Here is a 12,256-nt window from a genome sequence, read left to right on the forward strand (position 1 = left end):
TGTTATTGTCAATCATTACTTTATTTGGAACTTAATAGGCACTTTTCATAGTCATTTTTCCATTTAACCTTTTGAGATATGAAAACTGTTTTTTCTTTTTTAGTTATTAATTTGAATGTGTTCTTTATAACAGAATCTTAAAATGTAGGTGAAGTTTGAGTTATAAACTGGTAAAAATCTAGTGGCCAATCTTCATTGTAAAAGGCCCAACATGTTTCTGATAAGATTTCAGTTTCACTTGGATAGAAATTTGATGTGGTTAAAATACTATCAGCTTTTATGATGCTGATAAAGAGGCACCTTAAAACTTCTTGCAACTAGCAATCCCGGATCCGGGAGCGTAATCATCGCCTGAAACGAATTAGCATAACACAGCGGACATAAATACCCCTAGAAACTTTTCCTATTCATGAAAATCGCAAATGAAATATATTCAAACACAAGCTTAGCCTTTTGTTAATCACACTGTCATCTCAAATTTTCAAAATATGCGTTTACAGCCAATGCTAGACAAGCATTTGTGTAAGTTTATCATGGCATAATGTTATGCTAGGCTCTGCTGGCAGCAGGCAACATTTTCACAAAAATAAGAAAAGCAACCAAATTAAATAATTTACCTTTGAAGAACTTCGGATGTTTTCACTCAGGAGACTCCCAGTTAGATAGCAAATGTTCCTTTTTTCCAAAAATATTATTTTTGAAGGCGAAATAGCTCCCGTTTGTTCATCATGTTTGGCTGAGAAATCGACCGGAAAATGCTACCACTACAATGCCAAACCTTTTTCAAAAGCTCCATAATATCAACAGAAACACGGCAAACGTTGTCCATTCCCCGCAAATGAAGGATCCAGATTTGTCCACTTGTTCTGTAGACATGCATTCAGCACTCCACAGGTCAGAGCCTGGAATCGGCCCGTACCTCACCATCTATTTTCATCGATTTCTCCAGAGTCCTGGAAATAAGACCTCGTACACAGGGAATTAAACAGCCCCATAAAACTAAAACAGTTACACAGGTGAATGTAGCTCATAATACAGTGATCATAATATTTTTACATTTTCCAAACGTACTATCAAACCAATTAGTCAGAAAAGTATCCACCCCAGAGTTTTCTGCCAAACCGTGAGCCAGGGTGGTCAAACCAGCTGAGGCTTCGGTCAATGATTCGTCCGGAGCTGTGTTATTTGGGATGTAAGCACAAACATGGTCCCGAAAATCACGCATACTCCTCCCTTTTCAGCCGATAACATATCTAATGCAATTATATTCTGCCAAGCCATCAGGCTGGTTGATTCAGTCTGTTCTGCCAAACCTTTAGAAGCATCTCTGGTACAATTGGTAAAACGCTGTTGATTATAATCCATATAATTAATCCAGTCCACGTTCTTATTGAGAGTAGACCACCCGGAAATGCTTAACTCTAATCCTGCTAGGATCTGATTTCTTGCTTTGAACTCATCTGGCACCCCCCGTGGAAACCCCAATGTTATCAATGTATACTTTGTCATCAAAAGACCCAGATGGAGTAGCACTTTTCGCCCGTTTGGCTAAAATTCATGTCTTGGTGTTGAATGAGTGTGAAAGGCATTCCCAAATGTACAAGGGAGCATAATCCTGTCCAATCTGCCGGTAAAACCTCGCCCTGACATCATTCCCCCACACAACCTCCAGATGTCAGCCCTGGCCCACTTTACCTTATTGAAATCCCCAGAGTTCAAACCGCCTATCAAATTAGGCCTGACATCATTTCCCGTAGAGTACTGTACCGGGCCAAACTGTAATAATCTCCTCCGGTCACTGTAAAGGGAGGAACCTGTGGATATAAATCGTGCAAGTCAATGCAACTGTCATTATCTGGCATTCCTGCTTTCGTGAACAGATTTACCATACTGGACTAACCTCCTCTACCCGGAACCGTACTAGGGTGTCGACCAAAAACTGGTCATATCCATCATATCACAACCCTAGATCCTCCTTCATTACTGTTTAAAGGGTAAGGCGTATCTTTATGCAATTACATCCCTCTCTCCGGATTACAGTCAAAAACTCTCACCTTCACTATACTCCACCTCCTTCCAAACTGGGTGAGTGGATTCATATAGCCCTCTCTCTCTAAATGAGCTATGACCTGTGTCCACGATCAATATGGGGACCTGCACTGATATATACCATAATGTCTCAGAGTCCTAGACTGCCATGTAGTTAGGGACCCCATTTGGTCTACATAAAACTCCATTGAGAGATCCTTCCCAACCTCTACTCTAACTTCCTGTCTACCCAGATCTAGGGATCTCTTAAGCTTGTTTTGGAACAAAATCCTCATCGTCTAAACCATGGGTCAAATTACCACTCTCCGCATACTCAAGTAGGACGTGCTGTATCAGGAATATGGCACCCACGATAAGACAGCTCAGACGAACAGCGCCCATGTGAAGCCCCACCCTCTCCCCGAGAACACATCACTAGCAAGAGCCAGACACACCTTCACTTCTATGAACAAAAACAGGGGTGAAAAGACAGGAAGGATTTTCTTCATTGGCCCCCGGAATTCTGTCAATTCCAGTTCTGCTCTCGAACACTGTTTATTGTTCGACAGCGACACTGTGTCTTACCCTCCCGCCGTGTGATATGAATCCGGGTAGCTCTTTCAGCTAGCTGTCACCAGGAGTCCTTGGTATGGTCCCCCCAACAAGCCTCAGGGACTGGATTGAGTGACTTCACCTGTAGTTCACCTGTAATGCATAAAATCCTGGACATACAGGCTTGGTTAACAAACAGTTTCTAACATGTTTTATCTGATTATATCTTTAACTTCTATGCCTATTTGTTAGCTAAACGTTTTTTAATTTTTTTTATTATTAGTTTATTATCCAATAGGCCACTAACTTACCCATCCCCCTTTTGATACCTGACTCTGCCCAGGTAACAACCTTATATACCCTAAATAATGACTTAGGTAGGATTAGTAAATTATCCTTATATTCTTACATTATCATGTATGTCCAATTCTCCCTTGGGCATCCATTCATATCAATCCTGTTTCAATTCTCTGGCAAATGTCTTATCTAGTTTAAGAAGTATTTGTGCTAAGCGTCTCACTGTTTGACTTTATCTAAAATCATTGATTTTATAAGTGGCAATCTCTAAAGTCCTAACAAACTTTAATACTATTTAAATAAAAATGTTCTGAATGTTTAATTAAAACGAATGCTAAACATTTTCTATCTCTTTACAGTGTTAATGAATCTCTCCTTCGGGAATCCACTGTATTTTTTCTAAAAATAACATGGGTTAACCTTAAAAATCAGTCACATCAATAATTGAATATATGTTTCATAGTTTGAGATGCCTTATCTACCGTAATTAACCACCCCTAAGAACTGAAACGTATTTTTCTATGTAATTTCCTGCCCTATTGGCTTAATATATCTCCTATCCAAACCTCAATGAATCTTATCTCCCCCTATTTATTCTCATTGATAAATATATTTTTTTTTCTGTTGTAATAACAAATCAATAATAGCCCATTCAAAAACTTTACAGCTAATATTGTAAAATATCCTTAACCACTTTCTCATCTGCAGTTCAAACTAAAATTCTAACCCAAAACTATAACTAATTTACCTTATAACTAGTAACCCAAATGACCACACATTCATTATACAAATAGCTCTCCTCTGAGGCTGATCAGACCCCAAGAGATAGCCATGATAAGGTCAAAGGTTACACCACCACCTTTACATTCGTGTTCATCACCATATTAGACATATTAAAGAACCCTTTATCTTTAACCATGTTCATTCACTTGTCTAATTATAACTCAGAAAATAAAACTCCTAATATTCCATAACTTAAGGGAACATTTTGACATTTGCTGTATGGTTAGTGAGAAAGTCCATATTGCAAATGTACGAACCCTAACTAGACGTCCGAAAACATTTCTAAAATTCGCGGACGGCGTCGGGCCGAGCGGCAGGGCCGGACCTACCGGGAAGTCATCAAATGAACTTTCTCGGACATTCGGTTTCCGTTTTATAAAATAATCCAATTTTGGTCATTTTTCCGCTGTCCCGGAAAATCCCACAAGAGGCATAAGCAATCATATTGCAATTGTACAAAAAATCACGAATCACGACATGGCCTTATCTCCAAAACGGAAAATATTTTGAAGCCGAAACTTGGTGAGAGTAGGTTTGGCATAATGGGCAGTTGGCCCCGAACAAGATGGCGTCTAGGCCTCAATGGTTTTTGAGTTATGGCCATTTCTCTGGGATTAAAGGTCCAAAATGAAAATAGAGAAATAGTCAAGGTGTCAATAAAAAAAGAACCAGCCATTTATCTATCGTCATTTAAGAGAAATCGTACAATGACAAATTGGTGATGTTCAAAGATAGGTGTTTTATTTATAAACAGTTACAGATCCAGTTGCAGGGTGTTCATACAATCTTTTTAAAGTGTGCTGTGGAGCTCTGCAAGATTTCTGTGATTTTCTATGATTTTCTGAAATAACACACACTCACTAAAGCCTCTGTAAATAACTCAGTTCTTAACGTAAAGACTAAAACTCAGGATTCTGTAAAGGCATACCCCAATCAGGATATGAGTTTATTTATAGCTTCCTGTGCCAACCGGAAGTGCCTTAAATGGTGTCATAGTGGCAGTGTCCAAGGGTTAAAAAGATCAGATCTTTTCAAAACTTCATATGTGTGATTAGGCAACCCCCATGAACTGTAAGTTAGTCATTTCTCCCAACAGATGTCAAAGAAAAGCTCTCTCACACACACACAGCAAGGATGGAGTGACAAAGTGTGCTGCTTAAAGACACAGAGAGCAGGCAATGGCATTACCATAATCCCGAGGCCGTGCCGAGTTCAACGAGATATACCGCATGACCGTAGCTCACTCGGTCTAAGCACAGCGACCATTAGAAAAGTAGGCCCAAAATGAAGCCTGCCCCACAATGTCATTTGCTTTTGGGTGACAGTGAGAGAACCGTTAGGGTGAGAAGCACAATTCGACCTCAGGTACGTTCCTAAGGTCCTCCCAATCCATGCAAGCCTAACCTTGACCATGTGGCATTAACCCTTACCAGTTAAAAGAAGGTGTTTACATCAAAGAGTTTGCATTGACTTCTCTCCCCATAGGAATACATTGCCTGCACCCCTAAATTCAACCTGAAGCCTTTGTGGGTTATGAATGTCGTATGAACCTGTCTTCGGTGACAGTCCATCAGGCCACTACAAGGTCGACCTGTGTTGATTCTAAGCTTCCTGGACAAACCGGAAGTGGTTAAAATCACCCTAAAAGTGTTTATCCATACCCTGCCTGCAGTTTGATAGAAATAGTGCATTCAACCCTGTGTAAATCAGTCAATTCTTAACGTAAAGACTTAAAACTCAGGATTCTGTAAAAGCATACCCCAATGAGGATGTGTGTTGACTTATAGCTCCCTGTGCCAACCGGAAGTGCCATAATTGGTGTCTCAGGGGCTGTTTCGAGGGGTTAAAAAAGTCTGATCTTTCCAAAACTTCGTATGTGTAATTAGGCAACCCCCATGAACTGTAAATCAGTCATTTGTCCCATAAAATTTCAAAGGAAAACTAAATCACACACACACACAGCTTGGAAGGAGGGACCCATTGGGGTGCGTAGAGACATACACTGCCTGCATTAGTTAACCTTGTTGGAACTTTTAAAGAACCGTCAGACCTAGAGTTCCGAAACTTTAGAATCCTGTTCTAGACCTCAGGTCGATAGTACGTGGTGAGTTACGTGGCTCTAGAAGGTTCTCAGACCGAGAAACAGCCTGGTACATTTGCAATGACTTCAATTCATTTTTGCATCACGAAAATGACGACATTTAGAAATTTACATTTAAGTCATTTGGCAGACGCTCTTATCCAGAGCGACTTACAAATTGGTGAATTCACCTTATGACATCCAGTGGAACAGCCACTTTACAATAGTGCATCGAAATCATTTAAGGGGGGGGGGTGAGAAGGATTACTTTATCCTATCCTAGGTATTCCTTAAAGAGGTGGGGTTTCAGGTGTCTCCGGAAGGTGGTGATTGACTCCGCTGTCCTGGCTTCGTGAGGGAGTTTGTTCCACCATTGGGGGGCCAGAGCAGCGAACAGTTTTGACTGGGCAGAGCGGGAACTGTACTTCCTCAGTGGTAGGGAGGCGAGCAGGCCAGAGGTGGATGAACGCAGTGCCCTTGTTTGGGTGTAGGGCCTGATCAGAGCCTGGAGGTACTGCGGTGCCGTTCCCCTCACAGCTCCGTAGGCAAGCACCATGGTCTTGTAGCGGATGCGAGCTTCAACTGGAAGCCAGTGGAGAGAGCGGAGGAGCGGGGTGACGTGAGAGGACTTGGGAAGGTTGAACACCAGACGGGCTGCGGCGTTCTGGATGAGTTGTAGGGGTTTAATGGCACAGGCAGGGAGCCCAGCCAACAGCGAGTTGCAGTAATCCAGACGGGAGATGACAAGTGCCTGGATTAGGACCTGCGCCGCTTCCTGTGTGAGGTAGGGTCGTACTCTGCGGATGTTGTAGAGCATGAACCTACAGGAACGGGCCACCGCCTTGATGTTAGTTGAGAACGACAGGGTGTTGTCCAGGATCACGCCAAGGTTCTTAGCGCTCTGGGAGGAGGACACAATGGAGTTGTCAACCGTGATGGCGAGATCATGGAACGGGCAGTCCCTCCCCGGGAGGAAGAGCAGCTCCGTCTTGCAGAGGTTCAGCTTGAGGTGGTGATCCGTCATCCACACTGATATGTCTGCCAGACATGCAGAGATGCGATTCGCCACCTGGTCATCAGAAGGGGGAAAGGAGAAGATTAATTGTGTGTCGTCTGCATAGCAATGATAGGAGAGACCATGTGAGGTTATGACAGAGCCAAGTGACTTGGTGTATAGCGAGAATAGGAGAGGGCCTAGAACAGAGCCCTGGGGGACACCAGTGGTGAGAGCGCGTGGCAAGGAGACAGATTCTCGCCACACCACCTGGTAGGAGCGACCTGTCAGGTAGGACTCAATTCAAGCGTGGGTTGCGCCGGAGATGCCCAACTCGGAGAGGGTGGAGAGGAGGATCTGATGGTTCACAGTATCGAAGGCAGTCGATAGGTCTAGAAGGATGAGAGCAGAGGAGAGAGAGTTAGCTTTAGCAGTGCGGAGCGCCTCCGTGATACAGAGAAGAGCAGTCTCAGTTGAATGACTAGTCTTGAAACCTGACTGATTTGGATCAAGAAGGTCATTCTGAGAGAGATAGCGGGAGAGCTGGCCAAGGACGGCACGTTCAAGAGTTTTGGAGAGAAAAGAAAGAAGGGATACTGGTCTGTAGTTGTTGACATCGGAGGGATCGAGTGTAGGTTTTTTCAGAAGGGGTGCAACTCTCGCTCTCTTGAAGACGGAAGGGACGTAGCCAGCGGTCAGGGATGAGTTGATGAGCGAGGTGAGGTAAGGGAGAAGGTCTCCGGAAATGGTCTGGAGAAGAGAGGAGGGGATAGGGTCAAGCGGGCAGGTTGTTGGGCGGCCGGCCGTCACAAGAAGCGAGATTTCATCTGGAGAGAGAGGGGAGAAAGAGGTCAGAGCACAGGGTAGGGCAGTGTGAGCAGAACCAGCGGTGTCGTTTGACTTAGCAAACGAGGATCGGATGTCGTCGACCTTCTTTTCAAAATGGTTGACGAAGTCATCTGCAGAGAGGGAGGAGGGGGGGAGGGGGAGGAGGATTCAGGAGGGAGGAGAAGGTGGCAAAGAGCTTGCTAGGGTTAGAGGCAGATGCTTGGAATTTAGAGTGGTAGAAAGTGGCTTTAGCAGCAGAGACAGAGGAGGAAAATGTAGAGAGGAGGGAGTGAAAGGATGCCAGGTCCGCAGGGAGGCGAGTTTTCCTCCATTTCCGCTCGGCTGCCCGGAGCCCTGTTCTGTGAGCTCGCAATGAGTCGTCGAGCCACGGAGCGGGAGGGGAGGACCGAGCCGGCCTGGAGGATAGGGGACATAGAGAGTCAAAGGATGCAGAAAGGGAAGAGAGGAGGGTTGAGGAGGCAGAATCAGGAGATAGGTTGGAGAAGGTATGAGCAGAGGGAAGTGATGATAGGATGGAAGAGGAGAGAGTAGCGGGGGAGAGAGAGCGAAGGTTGGGACGGTGCGATACCATCCGAGTAGGGGCAGTGTGGGAAGTGTTGGATGAGAGCGAGAGGGAAAAGGATACAAGGTAGTGGTCGGAGACTTGGAGGGGAGTTGCAATGAGGTTAGTGGAAGAACAGCATCTAGTAAAGATGAGGTTGAGCGTATTGCCTGCCTTGTGAGTAGGGGGGGAAGGTGAGAGGGTGAGGTCAAAAGAGGAGAGGAGTGGAAAGAAGGAGGCAGAGAGGAATGAGTCAAAGGTAGATGTGGGGAGGTTAAAGTCGCCCAGGACTGTGAGAGGTGAGCCGTCCTCAGGAAAGGAGCTTATCAAGGCATCAAGCTCATTGATGAACTCTCCGAGGGAACCTGGAGGGCGATAAATGATAAGGATGTTAAGCTTGAAAGGGCTGGTAACTGTGACAGCATGGAATTCAAAGGAGGCGATAGACAGATGGGTAAGGGGAGAAAGAGAGAATGACCACTTGGGAGAGATGAGGATCCCGGTGCCACCACCCCGCTGACCAGAAGCTCTCGGGGTGTGCGAGAACACGTGGGCGGACGAAGATAGAGCAGTAGGGGTAGCAGTGTTATCTGTGGTGATCCATGTTTCCGTCAGTGCCAAGAAGTCGAGGGACTGAAGGGAGGCATAGGCTGAGATGAACTCTGCCTTGTTGGCCGCAGATCGGCAGTTCCAGAGGCTACCGGAGACCTGGAACTCCACGTGGGTCGTGCGCGCTGGGACCACCAGATTAGGGTGGCCGCGGCCACGCGGTGTGGAGCGTTTGTATGGTCTGTGCAGAGAGGAGAGAACAGGGATAGATAGACACATAGTTGACAGGCTACAGAAGAGGCTACGCTAATGCAAAGGAGATTGGAATGACAAGTGGACTACACGTCTCGAATGTTCAGAAAGTTAAGCTTACGTAGCAAGAATCTTATTGACTAAAATGATTGAAATGAAACAGTACTGCTGGAGTAGGCTAGCTGGCAGTGGCTGCGTTGTTGACACTACACGTTGTTGACACTACACTAATCAAGTCGTTCCGTCGAGTGTAATAGTTGTGTTATGGCATTTGGCCCCAAAAAGAGTGACTTTTGACTTTGACTTACTATGAAATTATATTGTAAATGGACAAATGCACAAGAGGGAAAAAAATGATAATAAAAGTTGACAAAAGTATAGTTTGAGCAAAGTGTTGTTTGACTTTTGAGCATGCCAAATTCGTGATGGTAAATTCCCATTGAAACATATTTCAAATGCACGTGCATTTGCAAAATGATTCTATAGTGAAAAAAACATCACCAAATGGACATGATGAAGTCAACACAACGAGCGATGAAAAGGAGCAACTATCACTGCCCGGCCATCCTGTGTTCATTAGGCAAGTCAATTTTGCATTCTTGCAGGATTTTTCAGCATGACAGATTCGTTATGGTAAATGCCCATTGAAACATATTGCAAATGCATGAGCATTTGCAATATGATTCTATAGTGAAAAAACATCACCAAGTGGACATGATGAAATCAACACAACGAGTGATGGAAGGGAACAACTATCACTGCCCAGCCATCCTGAATTCATCGGACCAGTCAATTTTGCATTTCTAAAGGATTATTGAGCATGTCAAATTTCTTATGCATTTGGCCCCAAAAAGAGTGACTTTTGACTTCCTATGAAATCATATTCCAAATGGAGAAAACATATGCCTTATGCACAAGTAAAAAAATAATAATAATGATAATAAAATATGACTAAAGTATGTTGATACAGTTCTTATACTTGTAATTGACAAAAATCGAAAGAATTTTGAAAAACTGTCCAGAAAGCACTTTTTTAATGGTGTGTGAAGTTTTTTATAAAATGTTGCTCTTTTTGACTTTTGACTTCCTATGAAATTATATTGCAAATGGACAAAACATATTCCTTATGCGCAAGGAAAATTTAAAAAAATAATTATGATAATAAAATTGGACAAATGTATATTCATACAGTTCTTACACAAGTGTAATTGACAAAGGAATCAAAAGAATTTCGAAAAACGGTCCAGAAAGCACTTTTCTGGGGGGTGATACGTTTTTGAATTTTTTTTCACTTTTTCAAAATTTTGCTTTTGGATATTGACTTGTGTTGCATTTCCAATATGAAAAACCAAGGTGGAACGCACTAGCCACCTGTTGAATTTTTAAAGTGATGCAACTGGCATTTTCCATATGGCATTTGCAATCAACTTTACACGAATCAACGCCACATTGGGTGGCATTGGACACCGTGTATATGGTTTGTCCAGTGCCAATGACTTCCCATTCATTTTTGTCCATTTCAGGGGGGTAATTCCCTTACATATGTGAGTGTACCCCTTTAAGATATATTATCTCTGGGAACAGGGAAATCCCCTTAACCCAAACGTTTACTACAACAACAAAACCTAATAATTATGATAATGCCCTCAAACCATTCGTTTTACATTTCCTCGATGTTTCATGTAACTCATTCAGTCTATCTCCAAATTGTCGCCCCAAAATATTTTATACCGTGCCACACACTCAAACAATTGTGATAAACGTGCACTGTCCCTTTAAAATAAAACATTCGTAGCCAGCCATACCCTGTTGTAGACATTTCATTGTTCCCCGTAATGAAAACAGATAATGTTTAGAATACGTTAACCTCTTGAAACTCTAGGGGCGCTATATCATATTTTGTCACAAAAAGATGCTCGACTATGCATATAATTGGTAGCTTTGGAAAGAAAACACTCTGACGTGTCCAGAACTGCAAAGATATTCTCTGTGCGTGCCCTAGAACGTGAGCTACAGGCAAAACCAAGATGAGACGGCATCCAGGAAATGAGCAGGATTTTTGAGGCTCCGTTTTCCATTGTCTCCTTATATGGCTGTGAACGCGAGAGGAATGAGTCTGCCCTTTCTGTCGTTTCCCCAAGGTGTCTGCAGCATTGTGACGTATTTGTAGGCATATCATTGGAAGATTGACCATAAGAGACCACATTTACCAGGTGTCCGCCCGGTGTCCTGCGCCGAAATTGATGCGCAAAACTCAGCTGCAAGTATTTTTCCATGGAATTCAGAGAAGAAAGTATGCTTCCATGAACGATATATCAATGAAGAGATATGTGAAAAAAATCTGTTTTTTGTGAAAATGTTGCGTGCTAAATGCTACTCAAAATGCTAAGCTAGCTTAGCATACTCTTACACAAATTAGTGAATTGCTATGCTTCAAAAGCATATTTTGAAAATCTGAGATGACAGTGTTGTTAAGAAAAGGCTAAGCTTGAGAGTAGGCGCATTATTTTCATTTTATTTGCGATTTTCAGAAATCGTTAACGTTATATTATACTAATGAGCTTGAGGCTATAACTGTATACAGGTTTTTTTCATAGCCAAACGTGAACAAAACGGAGCGATTTGTCCTACACAAATAATATTTTTTTGAAAAACTGAACATTTGCTATCTAACTGAGAGTCTCCTCATTGAAAACATCTGAAGTTCTTCAAAGGTAAATGATTTTATTTGAATTATTTTCTTGTTTTTGTGAAAATGTTGCTGGCTGAATTCTAGGCTTATAGCCATGTTAGCAATCAATACTCTTACACAAATGCTTGTTTAGCTATGGTTGAAAAGCATATTTTGAAAATCTGAGATGACAGTGTTGTTAACAAAAGTCTAAGCTTGAGAGCAAATATATTTATTTCATTTCATTTGCGATTTTCATGAATAGTTAACGTTGCGTTATGCTAATGAGCTTGAGGCTATAAATAGAATCCTGGATCCGGGATTGCGCGACGCAACAGGTTATTTTCTTGTTCGATTTCACTGGTGTTACCTAACCAAAAATCAATACTCGGGAAATAACCACAACTTTTTACGATTCAACTATTCTTACCTATATTATAGCCAAATATAGCCCAATGGACGCCGAGCAATTCTGTGGCTGTAGCATCTTTTCAGACGATATTCAGCTCCTTTTTAAGAAATGTATTTGGAACTTTTAGCCACTTTTGAAAAGTAACTCAAAGCTATAATGCATTTTCCCTCTAAATGCCACAACCCATTTTCTCTGTCATAATTTGAGGAACGGTGTTGTATAAACGTAAAATGACGCAGTTTTACCTT

The sequence above is a fragment of the Oncorhynchus masou genome, unplaced genomic scaffold (genome assembly GCF_036934945.1).
Source record: "Oncorhynchus masou masou isolate Uvic2021 unplaced genomic scaffold, UVic_Omas_1.1 unplaced_scaffold_1482, whole genome shotgun sequence".
In the NCBI taxonomy this organism is placed as follows: Eukaryota; Metazoa; Chordata; class Actinopteri; order Salmoniformes; family Salmonidae; genus Oncorhynchus; species Oncorhynchus masou.